We start from the raw sequence: 14258 nt of genomic DNA, 5'->3' as shown, positions 1-14258 counted from the left end.
ATGGATATGCCACTGTTTTATTGCTGCAATAGCAAGCACTGATCTAACAGTTTTCATTTTCACCACTGGAGAGAACGTTTCTTGGTAATTAATCCCTTCTTTTTTACTATACCCCTTTGCTACCAACCTAGCTTTAAATCTTTCCACTTCACCATTAGCTTTGTACTTTATTTTGGAAATCCATCTACACCCAATAGGTTTTTTTCCATCAGGCAAAGACATTACCTCCCAAGTGTTATTTTGTTGTAGTGCACTAACTTCTTCCTTCATAGCTTCCACCCACCTAGGATCTGTGATTGCTTCAGCATAACTTCTAGGTTCTGTGGAGGCAGAAAAAGCAGCAACATAGGATTGATATTTGGGTGCCAAATGATCATAAGCAATATACTTGGACATAGGATAGGTTACTGTTCCATTCATACTTAAGGAAACAAAATCTTTTAGCCAGACATGAGGATTTCTATCTCTTTCAGACCTCTTGTTAACTCCACTAGGTGCCACAAGAATTTCCATTGGTCTAGTTCCTTCAGGATGTGTGCTATCAACATGTTTTAGAGGTGTTGTATCTCCATGTGTTACCACTATGTCAGTCATAGCATTGATATCATACTCAGGACTTCCTGGAACAAACAGTTTATTACATGATCCACTAGTATTTGCTTTGAAAGGAAAGATATCTTCTTTAAATATAACATCCCTGCTAACCACCAACTTTTTTTTATTCTAGATCATACAACACATATCCTTTCTGAGTCATGGAATATCCCATATGCACTGCCATTCTAGATCTTGGTTTAGTTTATCAAGTTCCTGCACTACCTTAGCATAGCAGAGACACCCAATTACTCTTAAATGTGAGATACAAGGTTTCTTATTGTAGAATACTTCATAGGGAGATTTTTTATGTAAAACTGTACTTGGCAGCCTGTTGATAATATGTACAGCAGCTAACACACAGACCCCACAAGTCAATAGGTATCTCAGCTTGGAACCTTAAAGCCCTAGTTACTTTTAGTAGGTGTCTGTGTTTCCTCTCAGCTACCCCATTTTGCTGAGGTGTATAGGCACAACTAGTCTGATGAACTATGCCTAAGTTATTGAATAAATCTTTGCACACTGAATTGACAAACTCAGTACCATTATTAGACCTTATGATCTTAACATACTTACCAAACTGAGTTTTAACATACATAATGAATTGCTTAATGACCACACACACATCAGACTTCAATTTTAACAAATACACCCAAGTTAACCTTGAAAAGTCATCCACTATGGTGAGAAAAAACCTATTACCATCAATTGTAGGTACTTTGTAGGGACCCCAGACATCCATGTGTACAAGATCAATGCATGCTGAAGTTTGGATACTACTTGTAGGAAATGAACTTCTAACTTGTTTTGCATGAGGGCACACAACACACTTATTCAAAGTATTTTCTATACATTCAGATTTTACTCCTATAAGCTTGTTTAGAGACATTATAGAAGCATGCCCTAGCCGTTTGTGCCACAACTCTACATCTGCAGTCATCTGATCAGAATGACCATTTTTACAGCAAAAACACATCCACTATTTTGAGGCTGAGGCTGCTGCACCTTTGTACTTCCAATTAGAATATACAACACATTCTCTTCTCTACCAATTTCCCTCACCATTCCATTGGAGAGATCCTGAAACAGACAAAAATCCGGAAAAAAACTCACTGAGCATCCTAATTCTTTTGTGAGTTTTGACACAGACATCAAATTGAACTTGAATTGTGGTAAATGCAACGCATTAGTCAAGGATGTCCTTGTAGTGATATTACTAGAACCAGCATGAGTAACTTTAGAAACAACTCCATTGGGCAAATAAACTCCCCTAGACACTATCGCAGGCTTATCTAACAGGTTGACATCTGCTACCATATGATTGGTAGCTCCAGTGTCTATTATCCATTCCTGTAAGTTTTTAATTGAATGAGTATTGGACTGACTCATACATGCTAAGTTTGTTGATGAGTTTGCAGAAGTGTTGTTGTCACTCATGTTCTTCAATAGACTCACAATCTGACTATATTGCTCCTTGGTAAAAGGATACAACCCCATTTCAGACTCTCTATTCTGTGAAGAAGACTCAGCCTTGTATGCCACTCATTTGCCGTTGTAATCTGCCTTATTTCCTTCAACCATATTCTCAAAAGGATCAGCCATCATATCACATTGTTCAGAATCCTGCAAATGACCAGTAACCACATTATGAGCCCTTGCATTTGGGTGATAATCACTACCTCCTACCTGTGCCCCTTTCTTTCTGAATTTGTTGAAGTCTGAGGGATATCCTACTAATTTGTAACATACCTCCTTAGTATGTCCTTTCATTTTACAGAATCCACACTGCATATTGTAATTTTTCTTGTATCTTGTAGAGTCATTCCTTGTAAACATAGCCATATCCAAATTACTACCACTTGATGCAGGACTTGCCCCCTAGAATTCCAGAGTTCGCAGCTACAAATTTTTGTCCTTCATCACTAATTACCATTTCATATGCCTGATTCACTGATGGCATATGACTCATTAGCAAGATCTGACTTCTTGCTTGATTATAGGCGTCGTTCAGTCCCATAAGGAACTGAAACAATTTTAACTTCTGCAAGCGCACTACAAACTCCTTTGATTTTTCACAATTACAACTGGGACTTGGAACAAGAGCTTCAAATTATTCCCACAAACTTTTCAGTTTAGAGAAATATGCAGAAACTGTAGTAGTACCTTGACTCAATGTAGCAATTTCCTTGTGAAGATTGAAAGTTCTTGAACCATCAATCTTGTTGAATCTTTCATACAGATCATCCCATAATTCTTAAGCATGAAAGGCATACAATATACCTCCTAGCAATCCTTTTTCCACAGAATTCATCAGCCAAGACAATACCACAGCATTCACTTTTTCCCAGTGACTCCACATTTGTTCTGGAAACACTTCTTTCTTACACGAACCATCCACCATTCCCAATTTGTTCCTTCCTAGTAAAGCTACTCTCATTGACCTATATCAAATCGAGTAATTTTCAACTCCCGTTAATTGAAACGAGATGATTTGTGTACCACTTACATCAGCAGGGGAAAGAAACAGTGGATGATTATAGTCAATCTCAGTCTTCTGACCAGATTCAGATGATTGTGGCAGTGTAGATTGATCTTCTTCCATCGCCATTGAAGCTTACAAAGAATTCTCAATTCCTTCTTACCAGACTTAAACAAATTTCGATCTAACGTGTGGATCGATTCTTTCAACCAACTTAGCCAGTTGCCAATTGCTAATTGCTCTGATACCAAGAAATTGTATTAATGTGACAGATCTGATCTATCAAGATGAGACGAGAAGAAGAAGAAGAAAAAAGGAATATGAAGATGACTTGAGAGAAAGAATAACCTTGTGATTCTTATTATTTAGTTCTCTTAATGAAACATACAAGACACTTATATATAGAACTTAAAAGGAAACCAATTCTAATTAACTATACTAATCTTAACTAACTATCAATCTGTTAATTAACTAACTTTCAAGAAGTTAACTAACTACTCTAAGTGACTCCTTTAATAATATGCTAAGAACACATTACTAACTCAAGCCAAAATGCAAGCTATACATATGACACTACAAAGAACCGCAGATTATGAAGAAACATCTTATCACGAAATGGATACAAATTAAAGGTGAAACATGACTATGATAATGATTGAAATTTCCAGAGTTTTTACCATTAAACAATGCCAAAATAAGCCAAGCTATGTTTAGAAGTAAAACAAGGCAATAAAATTCTCAGTCATATTTTTTAAGCTAAGGCTGACTCAGAGGATATGCAGAGGGAATTTTTTCTCAAAATCAGACATGAACGGATTCATAAGCATGCTATTTGAAGAACACAATTCCAAAACATCATTTACATTCAAAGCAGCCAAGTGCATAACTGCTTAAGGCATGTGACACCCTCCGAATTATTATTTTGAGAGAGCTGTTTGTTAATAAATAAATATAATATTTAAAATGTGAGTTGTTTAACATTTACTAATTGAAAAGGTAAATATATCACCATATGACGTTTGTGATCTTAATTGAATATTTTATTTGTTGGTTTATACATGGTTTCTATTTTGAACAATTTATAAATTGCATACATATTAAAACTACACATTGTAATTTTTATATGTAAATATATATGATTTATTCGATTTTACTATTTTTATCATCTTTTCGATTTTAAAGTAGATGGTCTATCTATTTTAAATTGAAAATTAACGTTTTTAAGTGATTAATTTATTAAGATAACAATTGTTTACCCTCAAATAATTATGACAACAAAATTGTTCTTCTCCTAGCTAGTTGACCATAAAAATATAATATTGTCCAACAATTATCTACCTAGACCGATTACATAAAATAGAAAATCTCATAATAATGCAAGGGTATAATTGGAAAGAGGCTTTTTGTAGAATTTTAATCCAAACACAAGATGAGGTTAGGAGCAACGAACCAAACACTTGATAAAAAATAAACCTTGCACTACTAATTCCTGCATTATTAATTCTTGCGTTACTAATCTCTGCATTATTTATTTTTCTACCAAACGACCCCTAAGAGTGGGAATTGGATAATTGGTTTGGGTTGCTGGGTTATTCGGGAAAATTGGAATTGGGCTGGGAATTGGAATTTGAGAACATGCCCAAATCTGATCTTAAATTTGGTCCAGCTGAGATTTAAATTGACATAGGAAAATTGCCACATGGAAGCAATTATGGCCAAATGGGAATTAGAAAGTTAGCCAAATCGAGTCGATTAGCAAATTCGGCTAAGTTATAATAAGATGAATTAATTAATTAGTTAATAAGCTTCTTAATTTCAACGAAATAAAATAATTAACTTAATTATAACCATAACTTTAAATTAAACTAATTTATAAAATATTTAAAATAATTTTTTTTGAGATGATTTTCAAATATTCTTAAAATATACTAATTATATTTATAACTATAAAACATATTTATTATTTGAAAATTATAAAAAGACAACAAACATATTAAAAATAACTTGCAAACTATATTGTCATTATTTATTTATTTATTTTGAAATTTTATAAAACTAATTGTTTAAATCGTTCGAAGTTAAAGAAGCTTAAAAATTAATTTGTATCGGGGAAGGTCAAAATTGGGTGTCAACAATACAAACGAGGTAGCTTAAACTGTAGCTACAACCCGTAAATATACAAACTATAGCTATGGAGCGTAATTAAGTGTATTATAGTGGCTATTTGCGAAAGTTTTCCCTTTTATATATTATAAACATGGAAAAATCACCCCATATACACATTTAAGAGTCAATATTACAGGTTTTAAATCTACTTTTAAAAAATTCTTGCTTATAACAGTTTAATTACGGGTTATAACATATCACTAATTATTTATAAATTAATTAAATTTTACTTTATTAAATAAGTAATTTTTTGTAATTTTATATTATTATTAAATTATTTAAATAAAGAATACCCCATAATTATCTCTTACACAATTATAGGGATTTTACATTGATTACACTTTCTTATTTAATGTTATACTCATAACCTCCCATTAGTCAATCCCACCACCCTTCCTCCACACATATCCAACTATACACGTTATTACCCCACTTTCACCTTCTTCTCTCCCATTTTTCTCACCAACCAACCACACCAACATTCAATCTTTCGTCCAAAAAAAATTTCCAACAAAATTGTCACGCCCCGAGCCTACACCCTGGGAGAGACCGGCACCCGGAGACCATTTCTAGCCCCAAGCGAACCCTTGGCCTGACTTTCTTAACTCAACGAAAACCTAACTCAACAGAAAACTCAATGCAAACGCAAGATTTCAAAACAACTTATCTTATAGCATCTGGCCACAAAGGCAACTCGAATCTCAAACTAGGATATTTACATATATACATAGATGAGAGACTCAAAACTAACTGAGTGACTGTCTATCAAGCCTCTAAAGTACTGAGATGGATGTTGGGACAGACCCCACAACATCCTAATAAAACAAAACTTAAGAATGCAAAACAACCGAGTCCTCCGGAAAGCAATGAGGCTCACCACTGACTCTGAAGTGCTCAGCTGGATCAACGACGTGCAGGGTGCTGATCCGGGGTACCTGTATCTACATTGTCATAAGATGCATGCCAACTGGCATCAGTACATTGAATATACGAGTATGCGAGCTGGAAAACTAAGCAACATAGGCTAAAAGGAAATCTGGAAGAAACTGAATAGCTTACCTGGCTCAACTCAACCTGACTGACTTCTTTCAATATAAGACAATTTAAAACAAGTGTTATATAAAGAAAGACTGCTTTAAACATGCATAAACTCTGTGTGTATACGAAGATACAATAAGCCTGAGATGTATATAGAAATACAAATGATCTGATGTATATAAAAATACAATAACTGTTGTGGGAGTTTCTCTAACCGACAACCATCACTTAAGAGCTATAGTGATGATACAACGATCGACCTCACGCTGCCAGAGCATCTTACACCCGGCCAAAGGTATAAGACCTGAACTGCCTAATGGATCCACTAGTCTATCTGGAAGAGGATTCATCTAAAAGTATGACCCTTTTCTACCCATGGTGACTAACATGGTTCTATGGGGACTGTGGGTTCTTTGAACGCTCCCCCAATTCGGTGCTCGATACTACTCCCAAAAATGTACTGGCTCTTATGTTTTTAAAACATATGATTTCCTGCTGATTAAGATAATTACTCAAAAACTAGCCCGAAGGCTCTTTGGAAATCTCAGTTTCCAACCTTGTTTAAATGTAAAAACATTTCTTTAAAACTTCTTTGGGAATACATAGTTCCCTAATAACTTTGGGAAATGAACTCAACTTTATGCTCTTGACTTAACTTGAAACTTGGGACTCTTTACTTAACTTGGAACTCTATACTCTTTTCTTGACTTGAAACTTGAACCTTAAGACGACGTTAAAACGTTCGATAACGACTCTTGAAAAGCTTTAAAAACTTGCTTGGACTTACTTCTTAACTTTACTTAACTTGACTCTAACTTTACTTGACTTTGATCCAAACTCACCTCAAATTGAATTATGGATTCAAGGTGTATGATCAAACGTTATGGAGGGGTTCTTGATGTTTAGAAGTATTTTGAAGTGTTGGAAACAACTATGAAACATAGGTATAATACCTAGGAACATGCATGAGAAAGCGTGGAAAGAAAGGGAGAACTGGCGTCCTTGGCGCTTTGCAAGGCGCGGAGCGCCAGCCCTCGAAGCTCAGAAGGCACCTGCTGGCGCTCTGAGAGGCGCGCCGCCCCAAGGGCTGGACTTTAGAGTCCCCTTTGGGGCGCACTGGCAGGCGCGACGCGCCAGACCCTTCCCCAGAAAACCTTGCTTTTCTCCCTCTTTTCTCCAACTCTAAACCTTCTAAACTTCAAGGTTTCCAGCCCCAAACATTTAAAATCACAAATGCCTCAACATACAATAGATTTCAACTCAAAAACACAACCAAATCATGTCCTACAACCAACAAGAACTTCAACAACACAATCAACAACATCAACAACACAACCTAACAACTTCAACAACATATCCAATCTTTTCTCAATAATGAAAATGAGTTTGGTGTGTGGGGAAAGGATTATCCAACACTAAGAACTCACATACCTAGTAGGGATCACCCCCGACGATATCCACGAGGATCCTTGACGGAAACTCCTTGCTTGATCTTCTCTTCCTCCTCTTCTTCTCCTCTTCTTCTCTCAAGCCCTAGCTTTCACTCTTTAAAATGGGACCAAAAATGATCCAAGAATCAGCCTAACACAACAATATAACCCCAAAAGAAAAACTGGGGAAAAGACCAAAATGCCCTTAAAATTTTCGGACGGATTCCCGGCCAACTGCCCGACTTTCAAAGGGCATAACTCGCTCATACAAACTTGGAATCGAGCAAACTCGGCAGCGTTGGAAAGATCATTCCAAGGGATTTCCAAACATAACTGGAACTACTCCTAACTCATCCGGAGCTAGGAGTTATGACTGCTCAAAGTTGGCCAAAACTCACTGATTTCCATACTTAGCCAAATTTCCAGATTTTTGAATTCCTTCCAAAAATGACTATATCCGATTTTTAAGCCTCTTCATAGATATTTCAAATTGCCAGATGTTACAAAAATTATGTCTAAGAAACCCATTGAAACGCCTCAAAAGAGTCCCATATTGGGTGAAATTGTTGAAATTTCGGCGAATATTCAAAATCTGGCGACGGATGGTTCATCTAAGTTGAAGGAGCGACAAAGAGAGAAAAAATGAAGAAAAAAAGGTCACCCCTGCAAATCAAAAGAGGAAGAAGATGATGGGGAAAATTGTTGAAACCCCTTCTGATTCCGATTTTGATTTTGTTACTGAAATCAAAAAGAAAAAAAGAAAAAAAAATGTAAAAGTTGGAGCATCTTCAAAACCATCAACAAGAAGAACAACAAAAAGTTATTTTTTTTAACTTTTGGACAATTTTTTTGTATTTAAGTATTAGATAATATATAATATCATATGTTTTCTTTCAGGCAGATAGCGTTTACATATGAATTACTGATGGCCTATTACAATTTCAAGATACTATTTTGAAAATATTAGTATGTTTCCAAACTGTACATTTATTGGATGAAATCTGATTAATATGTGTATGACTACGCTTAAATGTTTTGATTTTGAAAATTTTATGAATTGTGATATAATAATGGTATACAAATGGTATGAATTGCGTTTTAACATTGGTGTGATTATCTATTAACTGTGTTTATGGTATAAATTATTAAATTGGTATGAAAATGGTATGATTTGTCAAACTACTGATTTTTTCTTTAAAAAATCACATTATGCTTACTTTATATTCTAAACATGTTTTTGGATGAAATATGTATGAAATTTGATTAATACGTGTATGCCTATGAGTTTAATATTTTATTGTTGGATATTGTATGAATTGTAATATAATATTGATATACAAATGATATAAATTGTATGATTATATGAATTTATCAATTTTTATACATGTTGTTTGGATAAAACGTGTATGAAATTTTGATTAATATGTGTATGACACTAACTGAAGTTAGTGTGAGAATGAAATACTAATTGCAATTTGTTTTAAATTTATTTATAGTAGAACACTAGTTGAAAACCAAATTAATATTCATGTAAACTTACATTAAATTAAATACTCAGGATACCATAATTATCTTTTATAATTATCATTAATATTTACACCATCTTATGTATTAAGCTGGAATAAATTTTATTTTTAACAGTATGCAATCTGTATGATTAATGAATGAACAATATATAAAGAATGAACGGTATATTAAACACTAAGTTTATAATGCACTTCAAATCAATTATGTTTCATATCAAAACAAAACATTAATCTAAACGATAAAATAAAATAAAAATTATATATAGTCTAAACAAATAAACAATCATTAATTTTGCACAGGATAATTTGAACATACTTCATGTCGTGGCCAACTTGACAACATCTACTGGAAGTAACTTTGGACCTTTTGAATTTCACATCAGCAACCTTCTTTCATATATAATTCATTTCATTTGAAAATCAACATAATTCTCTGTTTCATTAAAAAAAAAACAATTAGTCTAACATTATACAAATCAATTAGAAATATGTTAAATAATATTAACTTTTCATTTCAAAGACAATACAAATTTCATCCATAAAAATCATTATAATAACAACAAAATTATACACACTCGTCATTATTTTTTCATACAAATATCATTCAGACAGTGCATTACAAAACAAATTTCATACAAAACATAATATTTCACATTTAATATTCACTTAATACACATTTCATACAACAATCATCATTCATACCAAATTTATACATTTTCATACTCATTTAATACACATTTCATACAAAACGATTATTCATTCAAACCATATACATTTCTCGTCCCAAATAATTAATTACTGTCACCCAACTTTATACAGAAATAACAAAACTAATATAAACTCAACAATTTCACATTTAATACCAATTTAAAACACTTGTAATACACTTCGTCAAGAATTCCAATTTTTTTTTTTACATATTTCTTAACACACTTTTCATACATAATTCATTCGACTTATACTATCAAATTCATTATCAAATAAAATAAATTTTCATAAATTCGTCAACATTATAATTAAATTATTTTTACAGATTAATTAGCACACTTTCATACAAATTTCATTTAATTTATTCTATCAAATGTATTCATAAAATCACATTAAATTTATACTTTTACAAAACAATAACCGTATACAAAATAAACACTAAATTTTTTACATTTCACAACAGTAAACATAATATGATATCAACAGTTAACAAAATATGACTCCATCCTCAATTAATCGACAGTTTGATCATTTTTGTTTCATTTCGCTATCATTCTAAAACAAACGTTAAACAATAATAAATACTAACTCGAAGGATCCCATCTTTCACCATGTTTGATTAAAACTGATACGTAGTTGTCCATCACAACAAAATCAAGAATTTTCAAAGATGAAAAAAACTTCAATTACTCGAATGTAGGATTTTTTTTTGTTGAAAGTTGAAGAGAGAGACGTTGAATTTTTTTTGTTGCAAATTGAAGAGAGAGACGTTGAAAAAAGAACAAGATAAAATCTGAATTTTTATTTGATTTTAACTGATTTGAGTGAATTAAGGATACTAAATAATCTTAATTAGTTTAAATCCCTTAATTCGTGCTATTTATTAATTATCTACAAAAGAATGATATGATCTGATTTTTTAATTTATCTTAACTGATCTTGAGTGAATTAAGGATAAAAAATATTGTTAATTTGTTTGAATCCCTTATTTCATGCTAATCATTAATTATCTACAATAAATTCAAATTAAATTACAAGCCACTCTTTCGGTTTTTTACTTTATTATCTATAATTTCGTTTTTTTAAAAAACTTTTTTCGAATTAATAAAAACATTTCTTTTATTTGTGAATTTGTTATAACCTGAAATTTTTAATGTTATAGCTTGAAAGTCTAAATCTACTGCTATAGCTTAACCCTGAGGGGTAGCTCAACTGGTAAAGGCCTGGGACAAAGTCCTTCAGGTCGCCGGTTCGAGCCCCAGCAGGGCCACTGGAGGCATTACAAACCGGCCGCGTCTCCAGGGCCCCGTGGAACTAACCGTGGTGGACCCGCCTTGAAACAGCGGGACCCGGTGGGTACAGCTAGTCGGGTTCGCAAAGCGACGCCCGGAAACCACGGTAAAAAAAAATAAAAAAATACTGCTATAGCTTGAAAAATAGTACTATAATATATGTCATATATAAAATTTACACTATAAACATTAGAAATAGTGGCATGTCTAGGTTGGGGGTAGGGGGTTGGTTTGAGCTCACGGATATTCATGCTTGTCTTTTTACACTTTTTTCTTGGTTAAAATGGATGAGATTACCCACTTTATTAACAAATTTAAAATAGAGCAAAATATATAAATTTCACTAGTTTATGAGCTAATTACTTAGATATATATTAATTTATCATATTACGAATCCTACTAGATTTTGGTGCGTCTATATACGTTTAGATATATGTATCTCGAGACACATGGGTCAAAATTAGGTGTAATTTAATTTGTTCTATTTACATTGTATTAAAGTAGATTTGCATGTATTTGGAATACATAAACAAATCTTATTTGCCTCCCTCTCATCTCGCTGTCACTCTCATATCTCACTCGCGTATTTGGTATTTCAGATACATGTGAATACACTAGATACATGTATCTAGTGTGATTCGCATGTATTTGAGATACATACATAAATCTCGCTTCCCTCCATTCCATCTCACTTGTCACTATTATATATCCTCGCATATTTGGTGTCCCAAATACATGTGACTCAAACCAGTTACATGTATTAATGTGTATCTAGTATGATTCACATGTATCTAGCTTTAAATCTAGTATAAAATTATTAAATAGTGAGATAAAATGCAATTATTTCAAATTATATGGAGAATTAATAAATATAATAGGAATGTTTGTATAATTAGATAGTTTCTCCAAAAATATTGTGTTATTTAGGGTTTGACCCAAAATTTCTTCATTCAAATGAACACATATTACCACTACACCAAAGACATAACTTTTGTCAAGGGTATCCAACTATAAATATATATCCTTTAAATGTAGAATTTGACACACACACACACATATATATAACATAATTTTCCGATTGGACACCCTGAGAAGGAAAGGTGTCTGATGCAAGAATGATGAGTTGAAGCTAAGGTGGTTGTACGCTCAGCTTGTGAGGTTGTACCTAGCCGTTAAAGTCGTTAGGGCTGCATTGTTTATTAGTTTTATTTATTCAGTTAAGTCTCTTTTGTCTGTTGGCTTGTAGCAGTTTAGGATTGGACACTTAGGTCCTGCTAATTGTGGGAATAGGATATACTTTTGGTCCTATTTGTTATTTTCTGTTTTGTCCTGGAGTTGCCAGTTGTGGCAATGGTCCAGCTTTCTTTTAGCTATTTAAGCTCTGTAATTGTCTCTTCTCTTTATGAAATGACAATATGTTTAGCTAGAAGTAGAAATAGCTTAGCTTACAAGTTTACCTCTTTCCCTTTATCAATTTCTTACAGTGTTTCATTGTTATTCTTTCATAATTGCATCAGTGTCCAATTGGACACCCTGGGATAGCTATAGCTACGCCCCTGCTACTCTGCCCTATGCAATTGATGAAACTATCTTCTCTGGCTAATGCATATAATATCGTGCAACTTGATATAACACCTACCTTGCAATGTCGTTGTTTCCTTTTGCTTATCCAACTCAAGTTGAATTATACGGTAATCTGATGAAAACTTATTGCGCTGTTAATATTCAGATAACCTTACTAAAAAGAATATTGAACCTGTGCTCATCGTTTTTTTTTTTCTTGTCTAGGATATGATTTCACATCACATCATTATAATAGCAAAGAAAATAGGAGATTAGGTTTGCTTCAGAAATCAAGTGTTTATGTTTAGTGCTTTTGTGTTTCATTTCATTAGAAAGTTTTTATTGGGTTATGTTTTGAAAATATCCTTCTTTCCCAAAAGTGCGGTAAGCTTCCTTGTGAATCTTGGTGACCCTTATTTATGAACTAGACACAAGTGCATGTCCGTGCTAGTATTGGTCAATATCTGTTATTTTTTTGTCTCACTTTATGTGACATAGATATAATTTAAATAGTCAATTAAATTTTAATTGTTAATTATTGTACTTTCTCCGTTCCTATTTATATGTTACCATTTTAGATTTCACGTGTATTAAGAAATTAAGTAATTTTACCATTCTACCCTTATTTAATTTTTTTGGAACTCAAGTTTTCAATCAATGAAGATGAATTGATTTATTTTGATTAACTAATTTAACCAATGAACATGAATAATTTACTTAGTTTTTCTAAGTTGGTCAAATGTATATTTTCAAGGCTAATAACTCACAAGGGTAAAAAAAATAATATGATAATTTATGCATTGATTTTATGAAATGACAAGTATTATGAACCAACTATTTATAGAAAGAGATGACATATAAAAAGGAACAGAGGGAGTAATTTATAGTATTTTTACGTATTTTACATACTTTTTAAATAATATATATTACTTCTCTTATCCCAATGTATGTAGCACAGATAAATTTCAAGATTCAATAAAATGTTGTTAATTATTGAGATTTACAATACTTTCTACGTAGTTTCTAAATTAAATTTTACATGTTACTTCTTTTGATTATTGTAATTTATAATACTTTTTACGTAAATTTTTTAATAATATATGTTACTCCTCTTATCTCAATGTATGTAGCACAAATATAATTTCAAGAGTCAATCAATTGTTGTTAATTATTGAGATTTACAATACTTTCTACGTTGTTTCCAAATTAAATAATGCATGTTACCTCTTTTATCCCATTTTAAGTCGCACAGACAGATTAATTTTATGAATCAATCGAATTTTTTATATGTTTTTTATCAATATTTTAAGTTGGCAATTATCATGATTTATAGTATTTTTACACAATTTTAAAGTATTTAAAAAATTAAAAAACAAGACAAACAAATTAAAACGGAGAATCACCAAAAAAGGGAAAATAGTGCAGCTGCCAGGCAAGCATGTAGACCATGACCTGCCTGGTT

The sequence above is a fragment of the Solanum verrucosum genome, unplaced genomic scaffold (assembly GCF_900185275.1).
Source record: "Solanum verrucosum unplaced genomic scaffold, falcon-dt-bn FXZP01000070.1, whole genome shotgun sequence".
Lineage (NCBI taxonomy): Eukaryota > Viridiplantae > Streptophyta > Magnoliopsida > Solanales > Solanaceae > Solanum > Solanum verrucosum.
The sequence above is the reverse complement of the archived record's forward strand: the minus strand, read 5'-3'. Positions refer to the sequence as shown.